General features: G+C 38.7%; 1 protein-coding gene across 2 annotated transcripts in view; it reads left to right on the top strand.

The window, feature by feature from the left end:
• mdga1 (MAM domain containing glycosylphosphatidylinositol anchor 1) overlaps positions 1-24,347 on the top strand; it is a 316,682-nt gene that overhangs the window by 93,038 nt on the left and 199,297 nt on the right. The gene's annotated exons all lie outside the window — the stretch shown is intronic.

Here is a 24,347-nt window from a genome sequence, read left to right as displayed (position 1 = left end):
TGAAAACTGTTGAGAACAATACATGAAATATAATACAAAAGCACATTTTTTGATACTCGTAGGTCAAGACATTTGTATTTATTTAACATAGTATGAGGCCCACCGAAAGGGAGCTGACATCATTGTGAAACATTTATATGCTAAGGGAATCCCCTTAAAAATACAACCTTGTACAATCCTGGGTAAAAACCTGAGAAGAAAACAGGGCAGTTTTGTCAATTTGGGTCCCTGTAGTTCTTATTCTTCCTTGTGCTTTGTAGCACTCGTTTTCTTTTTACTACGCAATAGAGTGACATTTAGCGGTCAAATATTACACGATGTTCCTTTAATATTTTGATATGTTATTGTAGGCGTCGACATTCGAACTCCCAGGACCAGACGAAGATCAAATAAGCTGAAGAGAGCATTTGAGTTGAGGGCTTTTTTTTTCAAAGTTTCAAAATAAAATGAAAAAGAGTATACTCTGGGCTAAATAGGAGAAGGTCTAGAAAAGGCATCAACAAATGGCTCTTCCGCAGTCTTAGAAAAAGGTTGTATGATAATCATTTGTCAGATTCAAGGGCAGACTTACGAGAACAGCCCACAGAAACACCGCTGGTAAAGTACAGATGCAAATAAATAATTCATTCAAATATGTTGATAAACATGGGTATATTTATAATAACTAAATGAATAATGTGATTTTCAAAGTAAGAATGTTATGAATAAAAAAATAATTCTGCTAAAGCTGGTAAACCCATTTTACTAGTCTAACAATATCTATTGCAATACCATTTCCAAAAATGAAAAGCAAACACAAAAACAAAAACAAAACAACATGATTTAAACCCACTTAACCCATGCAAAGAAAAGCACACATCCCATTCATTATTTATTTGATTGCCACAGCAAGAAAGCAATACACGCTGTAGCATAGACAAAAATAGATGTTTTATTGTCTTACCACTTATTATAACTTAAGTCTTTGTGCTGCTTGTTTTGTATAAATGCATCAACGTATTGGTAATCCTTAATTACAAAAAAAAAAGGTTAATACAACAAGAAAAAACACTTGATAGCTCTACTTTCTGACAGCTTTATAATAAAATCCCTCACTCTAGTGTTTGGGGCTGAGTTGCACCAAATCAGAATCGTTGGTCACACCATTGCCATCTGCCATGAGGCAAGAGAACTGTGTGCCTCGCTCTTCATCTGTAGACGCTTAGCACAGTGATATGTTACATACTACAGTGGAACCTCTGTTCTCAACCATAATCCGTTCCAGAACCCTGTTCGAAAACCGATTTGTTCGATCACCGAAATCATTTTTCCCATTAAAAATAATGTAAATCATTTGAATCCATTCCAACACCCTGAATGTTTACCTTGAATGTTTAACGTAAACATGAAGCTAACCCAGGCTAACCGTACGTTCGCGTTATAGTAATCTTCCGTACGAAAGATTACGCTAACATGAATGTGTAAAAACAAAAAAATCAGGTCGTTTACAAGTCATTTAGCACCCGGGTCTCCACAGCAAGTGGTGAGCGGTTCATTGGAAAGGGGGCTCCGTTCCAACACCCTGAATGTTGGGCTCCATTCCAACACCCTGAATGTTAAACGTAAACATGAAGCTAACCCAGGCTAACATGAACGTGTAAAAATTAAAAAAAAGGATAAAGAAAAGAATTATGAATAGGATTTCTTACCTTTGTGGTGTTCAGCAGAAGTCGCAGGTGGACGGTGGAGCTATTATTTCTTTCTTAAATGCAATAGTTGTATGCACTACTTTTCTTTTTTCACCTGTAGCAACTTTGCTGCTTGCACTGACTTTCTTCGGAGGCATAATTAGGGGCTAAAACACTTGGTACACCTATATTAAAAGCGAAAGCAAAACGAAGCACGTCCGGACACAATAACTACACCCGTACGTCGCTCAGCATCGCACCATAGCGTACACACTTACGCATTACCGGCGTTCGAACTCCAATTTTTTGACTGAACAGCGAAGCAAGAATTTCTCGAAATTTTTGGTCGGACTCAAATTTGTTCGAACTGAGAGGCGTTCGAAAACCGAGGTTCCACTCTAATATGTTTCTAATACTGTTCATAATATCATGTGGAAATGTTGCAGTTTTGAAAAGAGAAAGTTTAACAAAAACGAACTGGAATTTAAAAATTAAACGTATAGGACCATTCAATATATATTTTACCTTGCATTCATACTATAAAATGAGTGGCTGTGCCTCCCCTGCCTCCCCCTGAATGCACGTCACTGGTTTCCGCATACTGTTACGAAAAGGTTTGTCTTTGTTTAGTCTTTTAAATCATGATCATGGCTGGATTTTCTAATAAATTTGGGATCTCACGTGTTGCTTCCGAGTTAGATCTGTTTTTTATTAGCAATTATTGCAGGGCCTGCTCTGCGATTGGCTGGCAACCAGTTCAGGGTGTCCCCTGCCTACTGTCCGATGATTGCTGGGATGGGCTCCAGCACCCCTGCGACCCTACTGAGGATAAGCGGTGTAGCTAATGAGATGAGATGAGATTGCAGGGCCTTGGGTCTGTTAAGGGTTGTGCTGTTAGCATGTGTTAGCAGCTTAGGTCAACATGAGGGTTGAGTAGCTTTCAGGACAAACATCACCTTGTAGAAATAAACGCTGCTAGCAAAACATTTTCTCATCCGGACAGGATTCACAGCTTTATATTTAGTCTTTTATCGCACCTTTGTGCCTCTTCCGGCTCTTTAGGCGGGTACTGAATCCTCGTGGCTTTACAGCACACGCATACCTTCCTCTGTGTTTTTAATCAACCTAAAATAAATCGCTATTACAAGGCATAGTTGGATTCTTTCTATCTGTTTTGCCGCCTAACTTGAAAAGTGCCCAACACTTTTTAAATGCAAGCTCGCGGGAAGTGAAGAAAAACAAATGAATTAATGTTTTAGCTCTATGGCTCTCGCACACAGTCTTAGTATCCATCCTGAGATGGCTCAATCCGGTCACAGTACAGTTTGAAAGAGGCTATGAAATGAATTGGCCAATTGTCAAGGGGTGCTAACCAATCCGCGTGTATCTTGGCAGTCAGAAACCTTCTTTCGTTGTTGTTGTTTCTTTAAAAAAAATATTTTTAGTTATTCATTTTTTCATTGAATGGCCAATCTTCTTGAATTGAGGCTGCTCAAACATTCCTCGGTGGTTTGGGAAGCATCCCTTTTTCAAGTTATTTTTCATTCTTTTTTTTTTAAATAAGTATTTTTTTACCACATAGGAATAAATCAGCGGTACCTAAAGCGCGGAGTAGCAATGGTTTTCTGATTAACTGTGCAAATATGGCACCCCAACCCTTACAGTAGTTTTCATCCCATGCGTCTTAATGTCCGGTACACATTATACATAAAAACAATATATAGCGAAAACACTATTTTTTTAACCTGGTGCACCTTATTCTGTGGAAAATACGGTACATTGTCAAGTCATTGACAGTGATAGTTTGTTTTGAACATTTAAAAACAATGTTTCATCTCATTAGCCGTACCGCTTGTCCTCAGTAGGGTCGCGGGGGCTGGAGCCCATCCCAGCAATCATCGGGCAGTGGGCAGGGGACACCCTGAACTGGTTGCCAGCCAATCGCAGGGCACACAGGGACAGACAACTCATTCGCTCATTCACACCTAGGGACAATTTGGACCGGCCAATTCACCTGAAATGCATGTCTTTGGAATGTGGGAGGAAACCGGAGTGCCCGGAGGAAACCCACGCAAGCACGGGGAGAACATACAAACTCCGCACAGAAAGTCTGGATCTGGATTTGAACCCACGACAGGTTCCCATGACATGAACTGTGCCGCACAAGCGCTAACCACTGCGCTGCCGTGCTGCCCAACAATGTTTCAGTGATAGTATTTTTTTTAAAGCCTTTTCGATTTATTTTAGCTTCGTTTTTTTAACCTAAAACCTTGATTTCTCACTTGACAAAGTTTTTAAAAAGAACGATGGTCATCTTCAAAGTAACATCCTCTGATGAAGCCAAAGACGCTGGGACTCTTTATCACATGTATGATTCAGCTTCACGAGCAATTAGCACCCTCAAAAACACTGCCCCCGGCAACAGATGACTTTCTTATCCATCCCAAAGTGTTGCTTGGAAACACTGACAATTTTGTCACAGCTTTATTCAGTCCTTGAGGGAATTCCGATTGGAAAGAATTTGTTTGTGTTACTCCTCTGGAACATTTCACCAAAGCCGGCTGACTTTTACAAAATAAAAAATGGTGTGATGTTTATTTATTTGATTCTGGTCACACATCTGCCCTGAGGGTTAAAGGTAATATCAAATTCTCATACATGCAAAATGTTTTTTTGGATAACATCTACTGATGTTTCATCTGTAAATTCCAATTATTTTACAAGGTAATGCATTTTGAAGACAGTCTGTCTTGTCTTTGTCATCCTGAGCTTTGACGTCATTTGAAGAGCACCAGCACCCTGGCAAGCCAGTCGGCATATTGGTTTACGTGTTGACGTGTTTTAGGTTTTGCTGGTTCTGTGGAAAATGCCCAGGTGTTGTATCGCATGAGAATGCAGTAATGGTACAACAAAGGGCAATCAGCCAAAAAGGAGCTAACTAGCAAAAAAGCACGAGGAGCCGCCATCAGGTGGCTAACCAGGACTGATCAACGTAAGGCAGCAGCAGGTTTAGTGGAAAAACGCAAGGCTGGCCAAGCTCAGACCACGCAGTGAGCAGCCAGCATCTAACAACAAAAACAAGCAACCGCTCTGGCGACAAACACGAAGCCAGGCAGGAATAAACAAACTAAGGCACATGGCAAAACCTTCTGTAATGGCAGACTAATCCATCCAAAAAAAACCATCTGTGAAGAGCCAGGCTAACTGGGAAGCAACAACGAAAAGGGGCAACGGCTATGGCGAAAAACGAGAAGCGGCAGGCTAGTCGATCAAAAAAAAACAAACGGTGAGCAGCCAGGCTAATCGGAAACCAACAACGAAAAGTAGCAATGGCTACGGCACTAAACACGAAGCCTGCCGTGAATAAACCATTGGACATGGCAAAACCATCCCGTTGGCATTGTTTCATTTACATTCCGCCTCCGTATAGCTTATAGAGTCTGATCATTGAGATGTGTAGACACAAAGTGTAGCAGACCCTTAAATGACCACATGAATGAATATTAAACCTGGATCAGGAGACAGGTGAAGAGAGACAGGGTAAAGAGAAACAAAAGTCGCCTCCTGGGATGAAGAAGTATCGCACCTTAGCCGCTCATTGCGGAGGTGGAGATGAGGAAAGACCAGATTGCTAGCCATATTAAAGCTGTTGGAAGCGGACAGCTTGAAGCCCAATAATTTAAGATGTTATTTCAAGGCATTAGACCCCAGTCACGTTGATAAGACCCCTGTGTTTTTTGCAGCGAACATGTGCCTAAAGGGGAAGATTTGGAATGCACGAAGGAGACGTGTTACCACCCCAATCGAGCACTTGTTGTTTGTCCCCACCAAATTTATGTAATCACTTAAAAATAATGTTGATCAAAGCAGTGCAGAAATGGTTAAATCACATTCTCTCCTGAAAAGCTAACACATAGGACCAATGTATTGATAGTACCTTTCCATATTTCACGTAAGATTTATGTTCTGTTATGATTTGGTTATCACTAACGGCAACCCCAAACCTACTTCCTTGGTGCCAAACATTTATAATAATCCTGCTTTGTGACTCGTATGTCGGTAAACCAGCGATCTCAGAATCGAGCAGGAGAGAAGAGTTGCTTGGTGTGTTTCGCTGAACGAGCTGATTCATTCAACTCATATTTGATTAAAATTTTGAGAAAATATAACATTTTTTAAAATATATTTTTGTCTTGCATGTTTATTTTTATATTGTGCTCTTGAGTTACGGTTATGGTTATTGGTGATACGTTTGAATGCATCATTGTTAACTATTAATTTGATTTAATTTTATTTTTAATATCACCTGGTTTAACATGAGCAGTCAAGAGTTTATGGTTTAAGGATTTGTGGTTTATTTTTTTAATTTCAGATGCACTTTAAATATTTTTTCTTATTTAATACAATTATAGTTTTTTTGTAAATTGACCCATTTTCTTTTCATTATTTTCTTACAGTTTAAGAAGGATGATGCACATGGGGCAAGGGGGTTCATTTGGAGGGGTGCGAGAACATTTCTTCTTCCAAGGGGTGTGACAGAAAAAAAATCTGAGAAACATTGAAATGTCTTCCAGATAATAACTCAGAATCAAAGTGTTGTATCCCTTCAATGACATCACAGCTTTACTGCAAACAAGCCAGATGTCATGCCCAGCACACAGGGGAAACCCAATTGCGTAACGTTTTCTCACAATTTTATTGATAGAAAGAGGAAGCGCAGCGCCCGCTATACGATGTTTGCTGGACGCGGGAAGCAAGACGCTCTCGTACTCAGATTGTGATCGGAACACAGAAGTGGATCTTCCGTAGAGAGCGATGGCGGTTTCAGGGATGGAAGAACTGGTCGGTAGTTGGGACTGGGAGAGCAAAATGGTGTTCGGGGTCAGAAACGGGTCGTAAGCCGGGACGGGAGAGCAGACGTGGTCGGGATCAAAACGGGTCGTAGCCGGAGACAAACAGGAGCAAAAACGGGACAGGCGGGAGTCAGGGTCGAAAAAGCTTGCCTGGTAAAAACAGAGGTTCACAGACAGACTGACAACAGGGGACTGACAGGACTGTGTTCAAATAGTTACAGGGAGCCAATCAGTTAGCCTGCAGCGGCTGGCGCCAAATGAGCGGGCGCAGGTGATTCCAATCGGTAATCATGACACCAGATTAGTCAACTTAGAGACAAAATGAGTTAAGCGAAGGATCTGCCTCTTGACAATAAGAGGGCTATGGTGGTTATTTATTTAAAAGATACATATATATATATATATAAAAAATAACGGTTTTCTGAGGGCTGAAATGCGGAATGAGAGTAAATTTGAGATGTTGCTGGAAACATCTGGTGTCCTGTGATGAACTCCAAGAGAGTCAGGCTCAAGATTGTGTGTACAAGAGTTCGCAGAGAGCGCGTTTATTGTGCGTGAGTGTGTGTTGGGTGAGAAAAGCAGTGTTCCTTACGGGTGCCTGTCCACCTGCATCACGTCAAGATGAATAAAACAGTGTTGGTTTGTTTACTCCTTGCTTGACTTCTGTTTGTGTTTATATGTACAAAGTGCATGAGCCAAGGCTCCATTTGGAATTTTTGTCCGTTTTTTTCCCATGAGTGGGGATAAGAACTATTGTAAATTAAACAAACATTTATTTCCCGGGAGGTGCAAAACTCAAAAAGCAAACATTGTTGATTTGTGGTTTTACAGTAGTCAACCTGTGTCATATATGCCCTATTTGGAACACCTGTGGCAGCTTGATTGACGCCAACAGCCTGGACAAGCTGATTGGTGGCCACACCCTTCTTAAGCCACGGACTTTGGTTCAAACTTTGTCAGATCGTTGCGAGCTGTTGTGTTTCACTCAGTGAGCGTTCCAGTCCTACTTCGTCCCTTTTAAAACCTGTTTCCTGCCTGATTCCCGTTTTTCGACCCGTCTCAAAACCTGACTACGCCTGTTTTGCCTGCCTACGACTACTATTACGAACCCGACATCGCCTCTGATCTCCAGCCCTGGTCAAATGATGTGCCATTCCCACCTGCCTTCTTCCAACACGGAAGTGTCCCCCCCGCCTTGCTCGATCCTGCTCTCCGCCAGTCTTTGGATCAAGCAATCAAGCAAGCCTTACTCCCACTCTCTATTTCAATAAAATCTGAGAAACGCATGCAATTGAGTCCTGTTTGTTCGTTCTGGTCTGTGACAACCTGCTGCCTGGACTGTCCGCTTTAGCCAGGATGTCAAAAACTGTTTGACTCATGTCCTTTGTATTCTTGGTGAAAAAATACCCCTGAAGGACAGAGGTTAAGGCACAGACTTGCAATTTATTGTTGATCGGATGGACTTGAACGGTTTGACAATCTGATTGAAGGGTTGTTTTGAATAAACAAATAAATTAATAATTATGACAATGCTACATTTACTTAAAACTTTAGTAGTTTATTACACCAATTACTTATTTTTTACTTTTACTCACGCGATTATTTGGATGACTGCTGTTTTTCTTCTACTTCAGTCGTATTATTGTGAAGTAACACTACCTTACTTGACTAATATTTTGGGCTATTCTACCCTCCTTGGTGTGTACCCCATAGTCGTCATGTGTTGCCTGCATCTGTGCGCTCACTTATTGTTTGACTTTTAATAAGAACATAATTGGCCCCGCCAACCACTAGATGTCTTTTGGATATTGGACTTTAGGCCCCATTTGGTATCATTGGTTTAAATCGTGATATCATGCAAAAATTGCCTTCCAAAACGGTGTTGCATTTAGCTTAATTTATTTTAAAGATTGCCGGTATTGAGTTCAGCTGGTCCACTGCTGTCAAATTATGTATTGATGCTTGAAAACCTATTTTTTTACCTTTCGCTAACCAGGCCACTATTTTGTGGTATTTAGTTTTCAACGACACACAAATGTAACACAAATGTATCGCAGTTTTCCTTTGCACTATAATGTTCAATTGCTTTCTGTCACATCGGCCGTTTTTCTTTTTGCCCACTGCATATCTGTACAAGCCTTCAAACGTGTCTGGCAAAGAATCTTACAGCATGTATGTACAAAAATATTTCCAGACAGTAAGCCTTGGGGGCCGTGACAATGAAACCGCATGATTAAATCTTTGACATATACGCGGATAAAACAATATAGGGAGATAACATAGGTAACCGCAGGGGATAAGAGACATTTTTATTATTGCTTTTACAACTACTTTGAGTTTGTTTCCTATCTTCACACCATGTGAGATACATTGTGAAAGCTAGTGAGGTGTAAATAGCGCATCAATTTCAAACATGTGTTGTGCACAGCATGCTGCAGTCAACGATATTATAATAAAGTGCATGGATATTGAACATCTACTGTGGGCATATGAAGGTCAAACATTCTGACGGAATAGTTATGGAACTCATTGCTTGCCAAAAGAACTATGGTTGATAAATCACATGACCATAAATATCTCAGATGAAAGTCACTTACAATATTTATGACTTTGCATTATACATGTTTGAAAATAATTGCTAATGACAGAATTATCGCTTACTCAACTGTTACATGATAGTAGGTATCTTTACTCAAAAAGTAGATATATTCAGTAAGCTATTCCTTATCTATGTTTAACATAAACACTGGACACATCACAAAAAGCATTATTGTCAGGTTGCAATGTAAAAACCCTCCAAATCTTCAATGTAACTGGTGTACAAAAACTTTGGAGGAGAAACAAAAAAACCCCGAAATCATTATTACCGTAAATTCCGGACTATAGAGCGCACCTGATTATGAGCCGCACCCACCACTTTTTGAGAGGATGACCGCTCTTGTACTTACACAAGCCGCACCTGTGCATAAGCCGCATGCGCCCACATTAAAACATGTAACATAATCACAGGATTAACCTAAACCCGACCCGCGATTGTAACTTACAGCCCAAATCCACAGCCGGCAAAATGATAACGGTACTTAAGGCATGATGCAGACCTGCAGACTCCGGGTCCCGTTGAAAATAATCCAAGGAAAAAAAATGTATATTTCCAAAGGTAAGGGTGGGAAAAATATATATCCACTATTGTCCGCTGCGTCCACAAACACGTCTCACCTTTACTCCACTTCCCATCAGCCCCCGTTTTTGATTCGCCCGTGGAAAACATATTAGAATAAGTCTCTAAAATAAATACACTACAAAAATATACAGTTGCAAATACATATTATACATGGTTACACATATTTACAAAGAAAGACGGTACATTGAGAGAGTTTTCAAAGCTTTAATAATAACATTATAACTTTTATCCCAAAACGTGCCTGTGAAGGGTAGCAAAACGCTACTAGGAACACGCTCGCCACACAGTATACGAATCTGTTAAAAAAAAAAATATGGTACTTGTAGATGCCGCGCTCATCTTCTTCCTTATGACTGACGTCATCAAAGTCGTCTTTCCCAATATGGGAAAGAATCCTTGTCATATAGACGTCGTCCCACGCTCCCATACCCAAAAACACGCTAGCAACACACTCGCAAAGCAAAGTCTATGCGCAGTAGCTCTGTTTCCTTCTTTATCGGACTGCTCGACTGCTTTTAGCTTGAAAGAGGCGTCATGTGCCTTTTTTATTGCAATTTTCATGGTGAGGATATGTCTACGCTAATTTAAATTGTGCACGAGCTAAAAAGTTTACCTCGATGCATATATTCCACCGGTCTAAATCTTACCTTTTGTACTCAAGCGCCGCTGGTGGCTGTTAGAAAAATTACATAAATTGGCCGCATCACTGAATAAGCCGCAGGGTTGAACGTTTAGGAAAAAAGTAGCGGCTTATAGTTCGGAATTTACGGTAGTGACAACGGATTGAGCTCTTTTTTCTTTTTCTCTTTTTTAAAGAATTTATTGAATCTCAATTACATTTTTCGCATCAGAAATAACTAAAAACTAATTCCCAATTCCATTCCCAGCCTTCAAAATCATCTAAGTTAACTCTAAATACCTGTAAAACACATCTTCCACTGAAGCATTTGAAGAATAAAGCTACATAAATGTGGATAAAAAACTTGATCAGTTTCACTTTCTTTACATGTTTCCAGTAAGCAATTTCCATAAAACATATTTTGTCAATATCCCTAGAGTGTGAAATCCTCCAGAAAAATAAAACTAAACAAGTATGTGGCCTATTAAAAAGAAAGTTCTAAAATGAGAGTCATTAAGTACTTGTGTTGACCTCTGTCTCAGACTTGTGTGCAGGCTAAGCACACAGCAGCATTCTCAATTGTCTCCCTTTGGGCATATTGCCTTTCCACTGCACTACATCAGCTGTATTGATCATGTGATCCAAGTTACGTGATCTGCCGCTCTTCTTCTCATTTTATCTTCTAGGCACAGTACCTTATAGAATATTTTTTCTCTACAGACTTTATAACTTTTACCGAAAATTTTGTTGTCGTTGCAATTGTACAGTGGAATTGGGGGGCATCTCCTTTCAGTCTAATAGAGTAATGGAGCGAGTGCTCAGCTAGCTGCACGCTAGCATCAGGGATCCTACACTTGTGAAAGGTCTCCACGATGATTGAAATACAAGAGTCAGGAATGTAGGATTGGATCTGGCGTTGGTGAGATACATGCCCGGCGGGATGGCTTAAAAGAGTTGTTACATAGCCTATTGGTTTCTCAGTCTCTTACCAACCCCAATTACAATCCGCAGTGTTCCTACTAGTGACCAGTATTTATTTGCACTTTTTTTGACTTTCCTCTGAGACCCATTTTATTGATGATTTTATTTTCAACGTAACGAGCTACCAACGTACTAGCTATAGGTGTGTTTCACAGTTTGTTTTGGATGGCCACATTGCCTCGTGTGCCTGTAAGCTGTTTGACTGACAGCATAAACCAACCTATCACAGTCACAGTTCACACAGAATGTCATGTCCACCCAACACACAGTCTTTTGTAACCGGCCCCATTTTAGTATGTGCTGTCTGTTTGCAGATTACAATGCACAATGAAAATCTGCCAAGTAGCAAAACAACGAAAAATAAACCGCCATAAAGCGAGGCATTACTCTGATTTGATTTTGTTGAAAAAAATAAAGGTTCCTGACAAAGTGAAATATTTGATCCATAAAGATTTTTTTTCTCGTTCGTATATGCTTTCAAGTCTTAAAGGAGGATGATAAAAACTGTGAAGACTAAACTAAAGATTAAATAGTTTCTTGAAATGAAATGTAAAAATAAATGATTCCTAAATGTTTTTTTCCCTTTCATCTGTGTGGATGAACATCGTCATGGCTGATAGTTTTCCACCGTTGTGGGCAGTGTTCCCTCTAAGCTGCGCGCGTGCGCCTTTGCGCACTGCTTGCTCATTCTCAGCGCACAAGAAAATCGAGCCAGCGCACAAAAATAAGGGCTCAAAATTACTAATTAAGAAGCGACTTAAGTCAAAGTTACAGCGCATGTAGGTAAAAATACACAGGTTCTCCTGACGTTGTGTCCTAAATGCGGTTTTTTGAAGTCAATGTCGAACAAAGTTGAAAAGTAAAGTCACTAGAGTTTGTCGAGAACCGGCTTCTTCGGCTCGGCTCACTAAGAGGAACCGGCTCTTTCGGGTCCTAAACGGCTCTTCAGGTTGTTTTTGCTTCTTTAATCCCAACATGACCAAATATTATGTAAAACTATGCACAGAATGAATTAAAAGAAGGGGTAAGAGAACAAAAAAGAAAAAAAATACCAAAATGAAAAAGTAGTGAAAAGCTGAGAAAAAAAAAGAATCAAAAGGAAGAGAAAAAAAGAAGGTAAAATTTAGAAAATAGACAGAAAAAAAAGAAAAGAAAGAAACGTAGGAAAAAAGTAAATAGAGAACAAAAAGAAAAAAGTAACAGCTCAGAAAAAATAAACACAATGAGATTTTTTTTAAAGGAATTAAAAAAAAGTAGAAAAAACACAGAAAAAAAGAAGAAAAAGTTTGTGTTGCATTCAAATAATTTCCACTTATATTAAGTGAATCTTGTTGCCAACATTGTACTTCCACTAAAAATGTGATTAAGTACAGTTCTGTATCTTGCAACCGACTAAATAAGCCCCCAAAAATGTTAATATTATGCGACAAAATATCTCATCTCATCTCATTAGCTGTACCACTTATCCTTATTAGGGTCGCGGGGGGGGCTGTAGCCCATCCCAGCCATCTTCGGGCAGTGGGCAGGGGACACCCTGAACTGGTTGCCAGCCAATCGCAGGGCACACGGGGACAGACAACTCACTCGCTCAGTCACACCTAGGGACAATTTGGACCGGACAATTCACCTGAAATGCATGTCTTTGGAATGTGGGAGGAAACCGGAGTGCCCGGAGTAAAGCCACGCAAGTACGGGGAGAACATACAAACTCCGCACAGTAAGGCCGGTATTTGGATTTGAACCCACGCAGGAGGTTCCCATGACCTCAGAACTGTGCTGCACACACACTGACCACTGCGCCGCCGTGCTGCCCGCGACAAAATATATCAGGAAAAAAAAGAAATGGATATCTTGTGAAAGAATTGTAAGAACAAACGACGTTTTTAGGCCGTACAACCTTTGCAATAGTACATGAGTTAATTCATTCAAAAGAGAAAAATAATTTAGCATTGCCGGAAACTCAGCAAAATGTCACGTTTTGGACATGTTTGATAATTAATCATCTTGTCACACTTGGGATTATGGTTGCTCACTGTTGTTTCAAGCGTTGCTCAACGACTTTGTGTGAACGCCCAGACCCGTGGAAAATTAGAGGGAACATTGGTTGTGGGCATGAACACAGTTGAACAAGGTTAAGGTTTGCGGCAATTAAAAGTGGCTTCTTTTATTCCGACAGGTCTACAATGTAGCCTTACTTTAGCTACCTTAGCACAACATTGATTTAGAAAATTAGGAAACTAAAGTGCCCTGCGAGTGGCCGGCAACCAGTTCAGGGTGTCCCAAGCCCATTGCACGAAACTTTCAGGGATGGGCTCCAGCACCCCCGTGACCCAACTGTGGATAGGCAGTTCAAATAATAATTCGCTAGTTTGCAGAATTGTATTATGCATTGAGTTCTGCATTTTGATTGGCTAAACAGTTACTGCACCCTTTTTGCTTGTCTGTCTGCCTGTCAATGATGTTGTGTTCTGAGTTGTACAAACACATAAGGCAACATCACGAACCTACGTTATTTATTTTGCAAATATTTTTAAGTTTTCCTGAGCGTTATGTCAACAAAACACCAATAGAAACACGGAAAGGCAGCAAAAGGAAGATGCTTTCTATCGTCAACAAAGTTGGACTCGCCACCCATTAAACTTGCTTTGGAGCCACATGCTGTTCGGCGCTCCCTAGTGGCCTCCTGGCATTTTTTTGAAAATGTGTGATATATATGGTTTCTGTAGGATAGTTTTGCAAGGTAAATGCAGTTGTTCACATGATGATTTAATTTTATAATTTTGTTTTTATATACTTTGGGGGGAAGTTTGGAAACTTAATGAGCAAAATTATATGTTTTCTGTCATTTCTATTTATTTTGCTGATTTCACATTATTTTCTTATTTAACTTTATTTTACTGGAGACAAAAAACATTCGAGAGAGTTGAATGACTATCGTAGGAAAAATAATTAAATGAGCTATTAAAAACATGCTTTCTGTCATTCTTAATGACTTTGCTTATGTTAGATTATGTTCTTATTTTACAAGAAAAACAGGTAAAAATAAATACAACACATAGAATATACTGGAAAATACATCAGAAATAGAGTTAAATAAAAAGTACAGTGGAACCTCGGTTCTCGACAATAATCCGTTCCAGAACCCTGTTCGAAAACCGATTTGGTCGATCACGGAAAATCGTTTTTCCCATTAAAAGTAATGTAAAATAATTTTAATCCGTTCCAACACCCTAAATATTTAGCAAGAACGTAAACATGAAGCTAACCCAGGCTAATCGTACGTTCGCGTTAGCGTGATCTTCCGTACAAAAGATTACCCTAACATGAACGTGTAAAAATAAAAAAATCAGGTCGTTTACACGTCATTTAGCACCTGGGTCTCCACAACAAGTGGTGAGCGGTTAAAGGATAAAGAAAATAATTATGAATAGGATTTCTTATCTTTGTGGTGCTCAGCAGAAGCCATTCTGTATGTATAGCAAGATGGGAAACTCGAAAACCTTCTTCATATTTTGCTATTTTTTCTTTCTTAAATGCAATAGTTGTACACACTATTCTTCTTTTTTCACCTGTAGCAACTTTTCTGCTTGCACCGAACTTCTTCCGAGGCATAATTAGGGGTTAAAACACTTCGTTCACCGATATTCAAAACGAAAGCAAAAAGAAGTGCGCGCTCACACGAGGGGTGGGGGCAATCTACACCCGTACGCCGCTCAGCATCGCCCCTAGCGTACCGGCGTTCGAACTCCGATTTTTTGAACGAAAAGGGTAGCAAGAATTTCGCGAAATTTTTGGTCAAGAACCGATTTGTTCGAACTGAGAGGCATTCGAAAACCGAGGTTCCACTGTATTCTAACTACACAGTAAGAATATTCATTTGTAGTAAATGCCATATGCACGTGAAGTGTGAAAAATTAATGGCACCGCATATTGAAATTTGTCCATGTAATTAAGGCTACCGTTGTTTAGCATATTTCCAATTCATAAATTATCACATATCTTTCAAATATTGGTTTTAGAGGTACCATGACTTTGCACGGAGAGTCATTTGAGTAGATAACATGTACAATGTGAAATGACTCAAAATACTGTACACATTAGTAAGTTTGTTGGCGCAAGCAAATCAGATCAAATTTATTTGAATAGCACTATTCAGACAAAAAATGCTAAAAGAAAAAAGAATATCTTGTATTATATCCATCTTCATTGTCCACTGTCCGACCAATTTAAACTCATAGCAAGTGTTGGGAATAAAGCGCTCCTGGAACACAATTACTTTTCTGCTTAACCGGTACAGTAACACATTACTTGTAACTCAACTGCCATGACCTAATGGTGCAATACTCCAGTACTTACAAAGGCCATGCAATTTGTAACAAAGTCCTCTTAACACTAACTGTGACTCACACAATGTATAAACATCAATCATCACCAGCGAGTTTAATTGCCCTATTGAGGGCACATCATTTTTTTGTCATTGAGATACTCTTCCAAACATATATACTTGCATCCAAGCCACATTTGCAACTATAAAACAAAATCCTGAAATCAGGGGGCAGTTTAAATAAGCATATTTGGTTGTGTCTCCAGTCGCGAATGATGGGCAGGGTGTCGGAAAGGGACAACAAACCAACTTAATCAATGGGGCAAACCCTGAGCACAGAATTTACAGTAAAAGTGCTCTAAATTTTGGTATTTTTATTTGTAAAATTATTTTTTTGCAATACAACATGTCTCGAGTAAAAATGGTCTAGGGCAGGACCTAGAAATTGAAAAGTAAATCTTTGAGTGGTCTGAAGCCAAAATGGATATGCATATGGTGCGTCTCGGCCAAGTGTTAGGAATATGAAAGCTTTACTGTTTCCACAGGTTGGTGTCGATACTTTTTTCTATTTTTTTATCATGTGTGTCACGAGATGTCGGAACGACCGAAATGCAGTACACAAAGACATGTAAAACGGGGAGGTTTATTCAATTACAAAAAGATTCAATTCACCATATATCAGGGAGAGTGGAACTGGTTATGCTACGGAGGGGGCCACTGAGAGGGTATCTCTGGGTGGCAAACGTCTGGAAAAGAAGATTTGGGAGTACTTTTAGATAAAAGGTTGGTGAGGAAGGCTGGGGACGAGGACGGGACTGCCAAAGAGAGGAGACTTGTGTGATACATTTGGTAGGGTGGTCTTAGGGTTGCGATGGAGAGTTGTGGGAGGCAAAGCTTGTCGACTTGGTGACTGAATGTCTTCAGGAATTAAAACATTTCAGCAACGTGAGGTAAGTGCCCAGAGTAGAAGTGGAGGTGGATAACTCTCTATTTGGAATCACATGGGGAGAGGAATTGTAAGGGGGGCTGGAAAATGGTATAATGCTGCTAAAGTAGCCTCATCTTGTCGGCTTCAATGCAAGTATATGTGGTAATTTGTAACTGGATAGTTACTTTCAGAGTAACACGCTACTTTTGGGTGTCAGTTATCTGGGGGAGGAAGCATAACATAATTACTTTTTAAATACAGTAAATGTAGTAATGTTTTTCTGTAACGCACCCACACTGAAGATAGCTTTATAGAAACTGGTTGACTTGAGTATGCAAAGTATTATTTTTTGCACTACGTATGCTGGAACCTTGAAAATCTTACCTGAAAATGAAGTGGATCGACGTTTATAAATGTTCTAAATGTTAAATGTCAAGGATTCTGTACATAAGAGAGATAAAAATAAAATTAAGAGTCAACAAAGGCAAAAGTTGGGTAAAGTTGAGCTTCTGATGCCTTTTCATTCTCTCACCAGAACTTTGTATTTGCCTGTGGGTGCTCACAGTCAATCCGGTTGCTTTATTATTTATGACCATTGCAGTTTATCAGGCGCATCCTCATAATTCTCTCTGTATGCAGCCATCAGAGAGACAATACACCAACAAATTTGTGGCGACAACATTTAAACGAATTTATTGATGGAGGAGCCGAGCTGAAATTTAAGAGCCTCACAGTTAATTTATTAGATACGTGAATTCAATTTATTGCGGAATCTTTTATTTATATCCTCTGGCTTGGGAAGGGGCAGCATGGCGTGTTAAATGGCTCCGTTTAGGATTATAAGATGTACTGATTAAGAGTCTTTCTTGTTGTTCTTTTTGCCTTGTCTACCCGAGATTGCTTGCAATTTTGAGTTCAGTCTCCGCTGAGATAGGGGATCCAATTGAAATGGTTTTGTATACATGTTTGTTGCCAAATTCAAGTTCTGTTTAAGGACTTTCACAATACAATTAAAATAACAAATCTGGTGTAAAATGTGTATTTTGCAGATCCACTGATCAGGGATGTGAGTTTTCCGCTAATTCGCGGAATTCCGCTTTTTTTATCTCCAAAAATAAAATTTTAAAATTTCCGATTTTTTAAGTGGTAAAAAATCCGATTTTGTCTCTACAGCATTCCATTTTAGTGTTTTCGTAACTGAAATGAAACGTACTTGCGATTGGTTGAAGTCTCCGTGTTGACCAATAAACGCGCTTGTTATAAAGGCATAGGAGTATGCCATTGTTCATTTCTCACACGTTTTTGCCGGGTGTTTAAAGAAAGATGTCCGTGATCGAACGCAAAGATGCTCCGCGAGTTAAAGAAATTGCTAAGGTTGTAAAAAACAAGTTTCGATGGGACTGGTTAGAGAAGGAATTATCTACAAATGTTGGAAAGAAGACTGTGACGAATTTGTTCAGTGACTTTATTCGGAAGATCGATCGTGCCGGGAAAGCGCTTTGCATTTGGTGCCATGATACCATTGACTATGGTGGGAGAGGTTTCAAAGCTCTTGAAAGTCACGCAAAGAGCAAAAAACACGTGAAAGAACTCCAGTCAAGAACAACAAATTATTCCATCGCTGGAAGTTTCCGTGCCCAAACGAAAACTCCAAAACTTTACGGCCTCCATCCCTTATTGACATCACAATCGGAAGCGGTAATAGAGAGACGTGATCCACCCCAACAACCTGTACCAGTTGCTGATAGAGTCGAGAATTTTGAGGTAGGTGGTAAACTTTTCAAATTTATTTGACAGTTATCCCCTTTTTTTCCAAAATATTATAATGTAATAAAAATGGCCATAAATATTTAACAATTACAATAATACATTTTCATGTGTACATTACACCAACACTTTACTGTAGGGCCTATAATTATTGTATTTTCATTTATAGATAACATCTTCTGCTATAACAAAGACATTTGTGGTATGTTCTATTATGAGTTACTTTTCATTTGGTCATGATACAATTATTTGTTCATGAAATTTGAACTCTTCAACATGATTTATGTGTTAACTTAGTAATCACAATAGTTAGATATGATGATATTCTCAGTGATAGTTTTTAAAAGCAAAGGCAGTCCAATGTTTTTTAATGTGACTGATTTTGAGTTGACTTAAACTGAAATTTTATATGGGATAGTTCAATATACATTGAAAATTTATGCTGTTGTTTTGTCTATTTCTTTGTCATCTGAATGCATTGAAAGTACTTAAAAACACGGAAAACCCATGAGCTCCGGGGGGCTTCGCCCCACTTGTCCCCCCACCAGGGCACTGCCCTGGACCTAGCTGGGTGCCCGCGGCGCCCAGACCCCTGGCTAATTTTCAGATAATTTCACTTTGGTCAAATCACATCCCTGACTGATATATCAGGGATCTGTCTGTCTGTCTGTCTGTCTGTCTGTCTGTCTGTCTGTCTGTCTGTCTGTCTGTCTGTCTGTCTGTCTGTCTGTCTGTCTGTCTATCTATCTATCTATCTATCTATCTATCTATCTATCTATCTATCTATCTATCTATCTATCTATCTATCTATCTATCTATCTATCTATCTATCTATCTATCTATCTATCTATCTATCTATCTATCTATCTATCTATCTACCAAAGCCAAGAACACACACACAATTACTAAACATTTATTCCCCCTCGATCTTCCCAACCGGACACCGAACATTAAGCCCACAGCAAAACAAGGGGTGAGTTGCTGTGCCATGCAACCTTTCATCAGCAGTGGGCCCCGACATTATACACTGGTTTACCCCCTCAACAATTCTCGTTTCATTTTACCTATTGTAGTTTAGTGAACGGTAGAAAAGTGATGATGTTTTTCTTTGAGGTGATTTTAGACCACTTTTGATCAAATATAAGCTATTGGTGGTGACTGAAAAATATGGGCTTCTTTAAAGGTGGTGTCCGTAACTTCAAAATATTCTACTCGATGACACCATCTTCTGGCTCAATTCATCATTGCAGCGTCTGTCAAGCTTCTTTTGTTTTGCGTGCCAGTACGTGAAATTCTTGGACGCTCGAATAATTTCTTCATTTTATTCTGTTTAGGGTTTGTGTTGGCATTTGGACTGTATTTGAAACAATTATTTTCTTAATCTTACAATTTTCATCCTAAAATAAAAGAAAACACCAGCACATGGGCTAATTGTTGGTAATCAAACGCATCAAAACAAAATTCCCTTAATATAATTTATCCAAGCATTTTAACACACTTAAACCATCAACATTTTTAAGCATGTGATCTCTTATTTTTTGATATTTGTTGTGTTTTTCTGTGTTAAAAAATATAATTGCCCTGAAAAATATTTTCGAAGATTGATAAGACATGTTTTCCCCATTTAAAGTTTGCCTTTTATTTTATGTAAACAAAAATACAAAACTATCATGTCACTGTGTAGTTAATACAATACTTATAGTTTCAGAAATGTGCATTTATTTAGATAAGGCTCACCTAGAGGAATCTGACTTAATCATCCGCCACCTTTCCACTACGGGTGCTTGAAGTTTTAAAACCACACGGAGGACCTAGCAACTATTTAAAAAGAATGTTCACTTTGAGTCTCCGTAGTTTGTATTCTTCCATGTGGTTCCTAGTACTTATTTTCAGTTACACTATACAGTGGTATCTAGTGGTCTAATATTAAACACTTTAAGTTTACGTTTTCACATCCTTACGTATCTTAAAATTTGGAATTCTCAAGATTTATGCAAATAAGAAGAGAGCCAAGGACCAACTCATGGTACAAACATGTAAACAAAGGCAGCAAATAGCAGGGGGTTATAGTATATAAAACGGGGGTCTCAAACTCAATTTAAAATCTTTTTTACACAAAATAAGATCTGAAAATGTAATAAAGAATACATCTAAGGGGCTGTAGGAAATTTGGAACTTTTCTTATCTCTGACGCCATCTTCTGGCTTGTTTCATCATTGCAGCCTCTGTCAAGCTCTGTATGTATGCGTGGAAGTACGTGCATTTCTTTGAAAAAACTCATCTTTTTTCATCTTTTTAAGGATTTTGGTTGGCATAAGGACTGTACTAGAAACAGGACATTTCTTACTTTAACCATTTTCATGCTACACTAAGAAAAAAACGGAGGCAACAAGCATAAAATCACTATCCTGACACACTTTTCTCCCACCTAATGTGTTCTGTGGCCGGAACAGCCTTGCTAAAAGTAAGATAAAAGCAGGTAGGCACAGTGGGAAAAATATTTTTACAATGGCTCTCTGAACTTAGTTGGACATTGCTAACAAACTCTTAACAAATAAAATATTTCACCTTCAACTTTTTACAGGCACTTAATGTGACGCACCTTACCTTTAGGATTGAATGTTAAATCTAAACTAATTGATAAGGAAAAAATTAATTCAACATTTGAGTGGGCTTACAACAAAGGAACAGTGTGTATTATTAAAGAATTAGTTAGTATAGTGTAATGCAACCAAAAATGAATGCTAAAAAACACAAGGACAAATGCAAACTACAAAGACTCAATGTGGCCAATCCGCACCACTGCTTTGCCCAGCCTGTAGCAAAGTTTTTGTTTTGTTTTTGTCTACCTGTAACAGCAAGATGTCGGTCAATTACGTCAGGCTCATGTTATGTGAAATAAATGCATTTTTCATATATATTTTTTGATTACTTTTTAAAAATCTATTTTTTCTTAATTATTTTTTTTTCGACCACCTGGAGATGCTAAATAGTACACACTGTCCCTTCAAAGCTTTTTATTAAGGTGGATACCTCAAACTATCATCTGGCAGGTCGCAATTGGCCCCTGGAGACCACTGATCTAGAGCAAGGGTATAGCTCAGGAGGTAGGGAGAAATGGATGAATGACATCTAATCACAAAAGATGGACAAAAAAGGAGAGATGGCATTTCAAGAAAAATGGTTCACGGCCGTCAAAACAAATGAGATTTCTGCATCACTAAAAGGGACTCTCTGGAGAGTGAGACTTGAAGTTAACAAAACGTTCTAGCCACTCTCAAACACACATACACACACACACGCTCACACAGCCTCTTCAAGAACACAATAGGACAGTAAATGGCTTTTCTGAAAGTGATTCCTACCCACTTTATTATTTATTCATGGATCTGATGGTCACTGCAACCTTGAGCTTGCTGTGTGGAGCATGGGTGGATAACTATAAGGGAAGAAAAGTGGCCAGGCAGGAACAAGAAAGAAGAAGCCGCTCTGCTAGGGCTGCGGTCTGGAATGTGGGTTTGGATTTCCGTCCTTGAGGGTCGAGCAAAGGGCGATCGATGGGGAGGATGAGAGCCGCCTGATCGGGTTGCAGCGCCGGGCTTCGCCGCATTTCTTAGAAGCCTACAAGGTCAAGAGCTCTCCTTTTGAGTGGACAGTGTGTCTTAAAGAAGAATTTCAAACATTTTAAAACTGTAGCAAATTATAGAGTGGTATCTCTACTTACAAATTTAAAATGTTCTAGAAGAAATTTGAATTGAAACTGGATTAATCCTCCTCTTGTGTTAGCTTTTAGGTAACATGTCCCATGTTAGCAGGCCGGAGGCGAATCTCTTAAATACATGTTTCAATTTGTTTCCAATTCCTGGTTACCTTGTTAGGCTTCCTTATTCATGAAAATATTTTTATTTTTTATTTTTGTGTGGGTCTGTGAACTTGTATTTTCTACCAGTATACCCTTCAATTTCACTTAATGGTAAAATAACGCCCTGTAGGTACACTAATGTTTAACCAATGGTCAAAAATATCCCACATAGTATAAACAAAAAAAAAAAAAAATAAGGCTAAATAATTGCAAAAGATAAAGTAACTGTACAGTGCAAAACTTAATTAGCCAAGGTGAGTTAAAAAATCAACAACAGCAACAACAACAACCAAATAAATATGATGACCTGTAAAAAATCAGTCAAATGTCTTGGGATTCTTTTTCACCCTATTATCCCCAACCCTAACCCTAGACAATACATCTGTATCACAGAGACAAACTGTACATCTGAAAATTACTGTTTTGAATCTCTGGTTAATTGCAATAAAAGCAACTCTTTTACAAGTCTGACGACTAGTAACCTTTAGTGGTAGCGTCACTGACTTTGGATGCTGGAAAACTGATCATATAACATAAAAGATTTTAGTTGGACACAAACTTCGGATACCAAAGCATTCGGAAGATGGGTCAATTGGAAAATAAGGTACCTCCGTACAGTGGAGCCTCCTCATTAGGGCTTCGGCTAACTACTATTTTAATAGTTCACTAGTCATGGACTATTGAAAAAAAAAGTCTAATAATCAGATCAATCGTTCCTTTCTCAAACTCTTGACCGACTGAAAGAATAAGACTGTAACAAAATAAGAAAGACTCATTCATCTACTAATGAAAACACAGAATTGCAGTAGAAAACATGGTCTTCATTTGCCATTACACCAAAGTACAACGAAATTGGAGGGCTTATCATGTCAGTGAAAAAAAGCAATGTCTTGAGCATTTTTTTTTAGGCCGAGAGCAACTTCAAGGGCCCGGAGTAACATAAAGGGCACCATAATATGCACTTCTAAAACAAGATCGATTAATTAATTAATTAATTAATTTAACCGTCCATCTCACTATTTTTTTTTCGTGAGAAGTGATTTTTAATTATTCATAATTATCGGGTAGGAAACAGTAATGTTCAAAAGTAAAAAAAGACAACTTTCACAACATTTTGAAGGAAACCACCTTGAATTTTTCAAGACGCTAACGTGAGTTTCAGTTTTATGAACTCTGCAGCGTGTTTCTACAAATAATAAATTATGCAGGAACAAAAACATACTCTTTTTAAATTAAATAAAAATAAAATACCACATTTCTACTAATCACTTAATGTGTAAAAAAACATATCTTAAACTTAGTAACACGCTTTGAACAGTTTTTCAATGTTTTAACTCTATCTTTGCCATGGCACTGAACTGTTGCCACCAACAACATTTTCATTTGTTTGTTTGCCTCTTTAATAACCTCCCCGTCTGAAAATGCCTTTCTCCTCTTTATCAAAAATGGTGTGGCTCTCAAACAGACTTCCGTTGCTTTTTGAGAGTTTTTTACCAAAGTGGAAATATTGTCTAGGGCAGACTTCCTTGTTCTGAACTTAACTAATGGTTGGTACGGGTGCTTGAACTCCTTAAAAATGCATTGCCATGTATCTTAGCAGTTTAACTCTGCAGACCACCCACTAAATAAAAACAATTAAAAAAAAAAAAAGGGTATGAAAACAACAACACACCTGCTCTGTTGGTTTTTCATTACGGCGTTGTCATGTAAAGCATCAAAGCACCGTACCGGTCACACCGAAGTGGACAGCTCTATTTAGAAAACTGTATCTTTTGGCTTGGCTCACTGAGAAGAGCCGGTTCTTTCGGCTCCCAAACGGCTCCACAAATTATTTTTTCTTTAATGCTAAATAATCAATAAAAATCAAACATTAAAAAAAACATTATTGTGTTATTAGTATTTTCATTTGTATTGGATGACCCTGAAAAACACATGAAATATAAATTAAACTATTCACAGAACTCCCCAAAAAAGTAAACTACAAACCAGTTTTTACTTCGTACACACTAAACGGATTTAAAATCCCTGAAAATGCAAAACAATAAAATACAAATTAAAATGTTTAAATCCTCAGTGCTATCAAAAAGTGACAACAGCAAAAAAATATATTTAAAACTCTATTTTAACACATTTAGACGCAAATCCCCTGAAAAACACGCACAAAA

Source organism: Urocampus carinirostris, chromosome 4, assembly GCF_059441175.1.
Source record: "Urocampus carinirostris isolate Australia breed hairy pipefish chromosome 4, RoL_Ucar_1.0, whole genome shotgun sequence".
NCBI classification, from domain to species: Eukaryota; Metazoa; Chordata; class Actinopteri; order Syngnathiformes; family Syngnathidae; genus Urocampus; species Urocampus carinirostris.
This window is presented reverse-complemented; position numbering and strand designations above follow the sequence as displayed.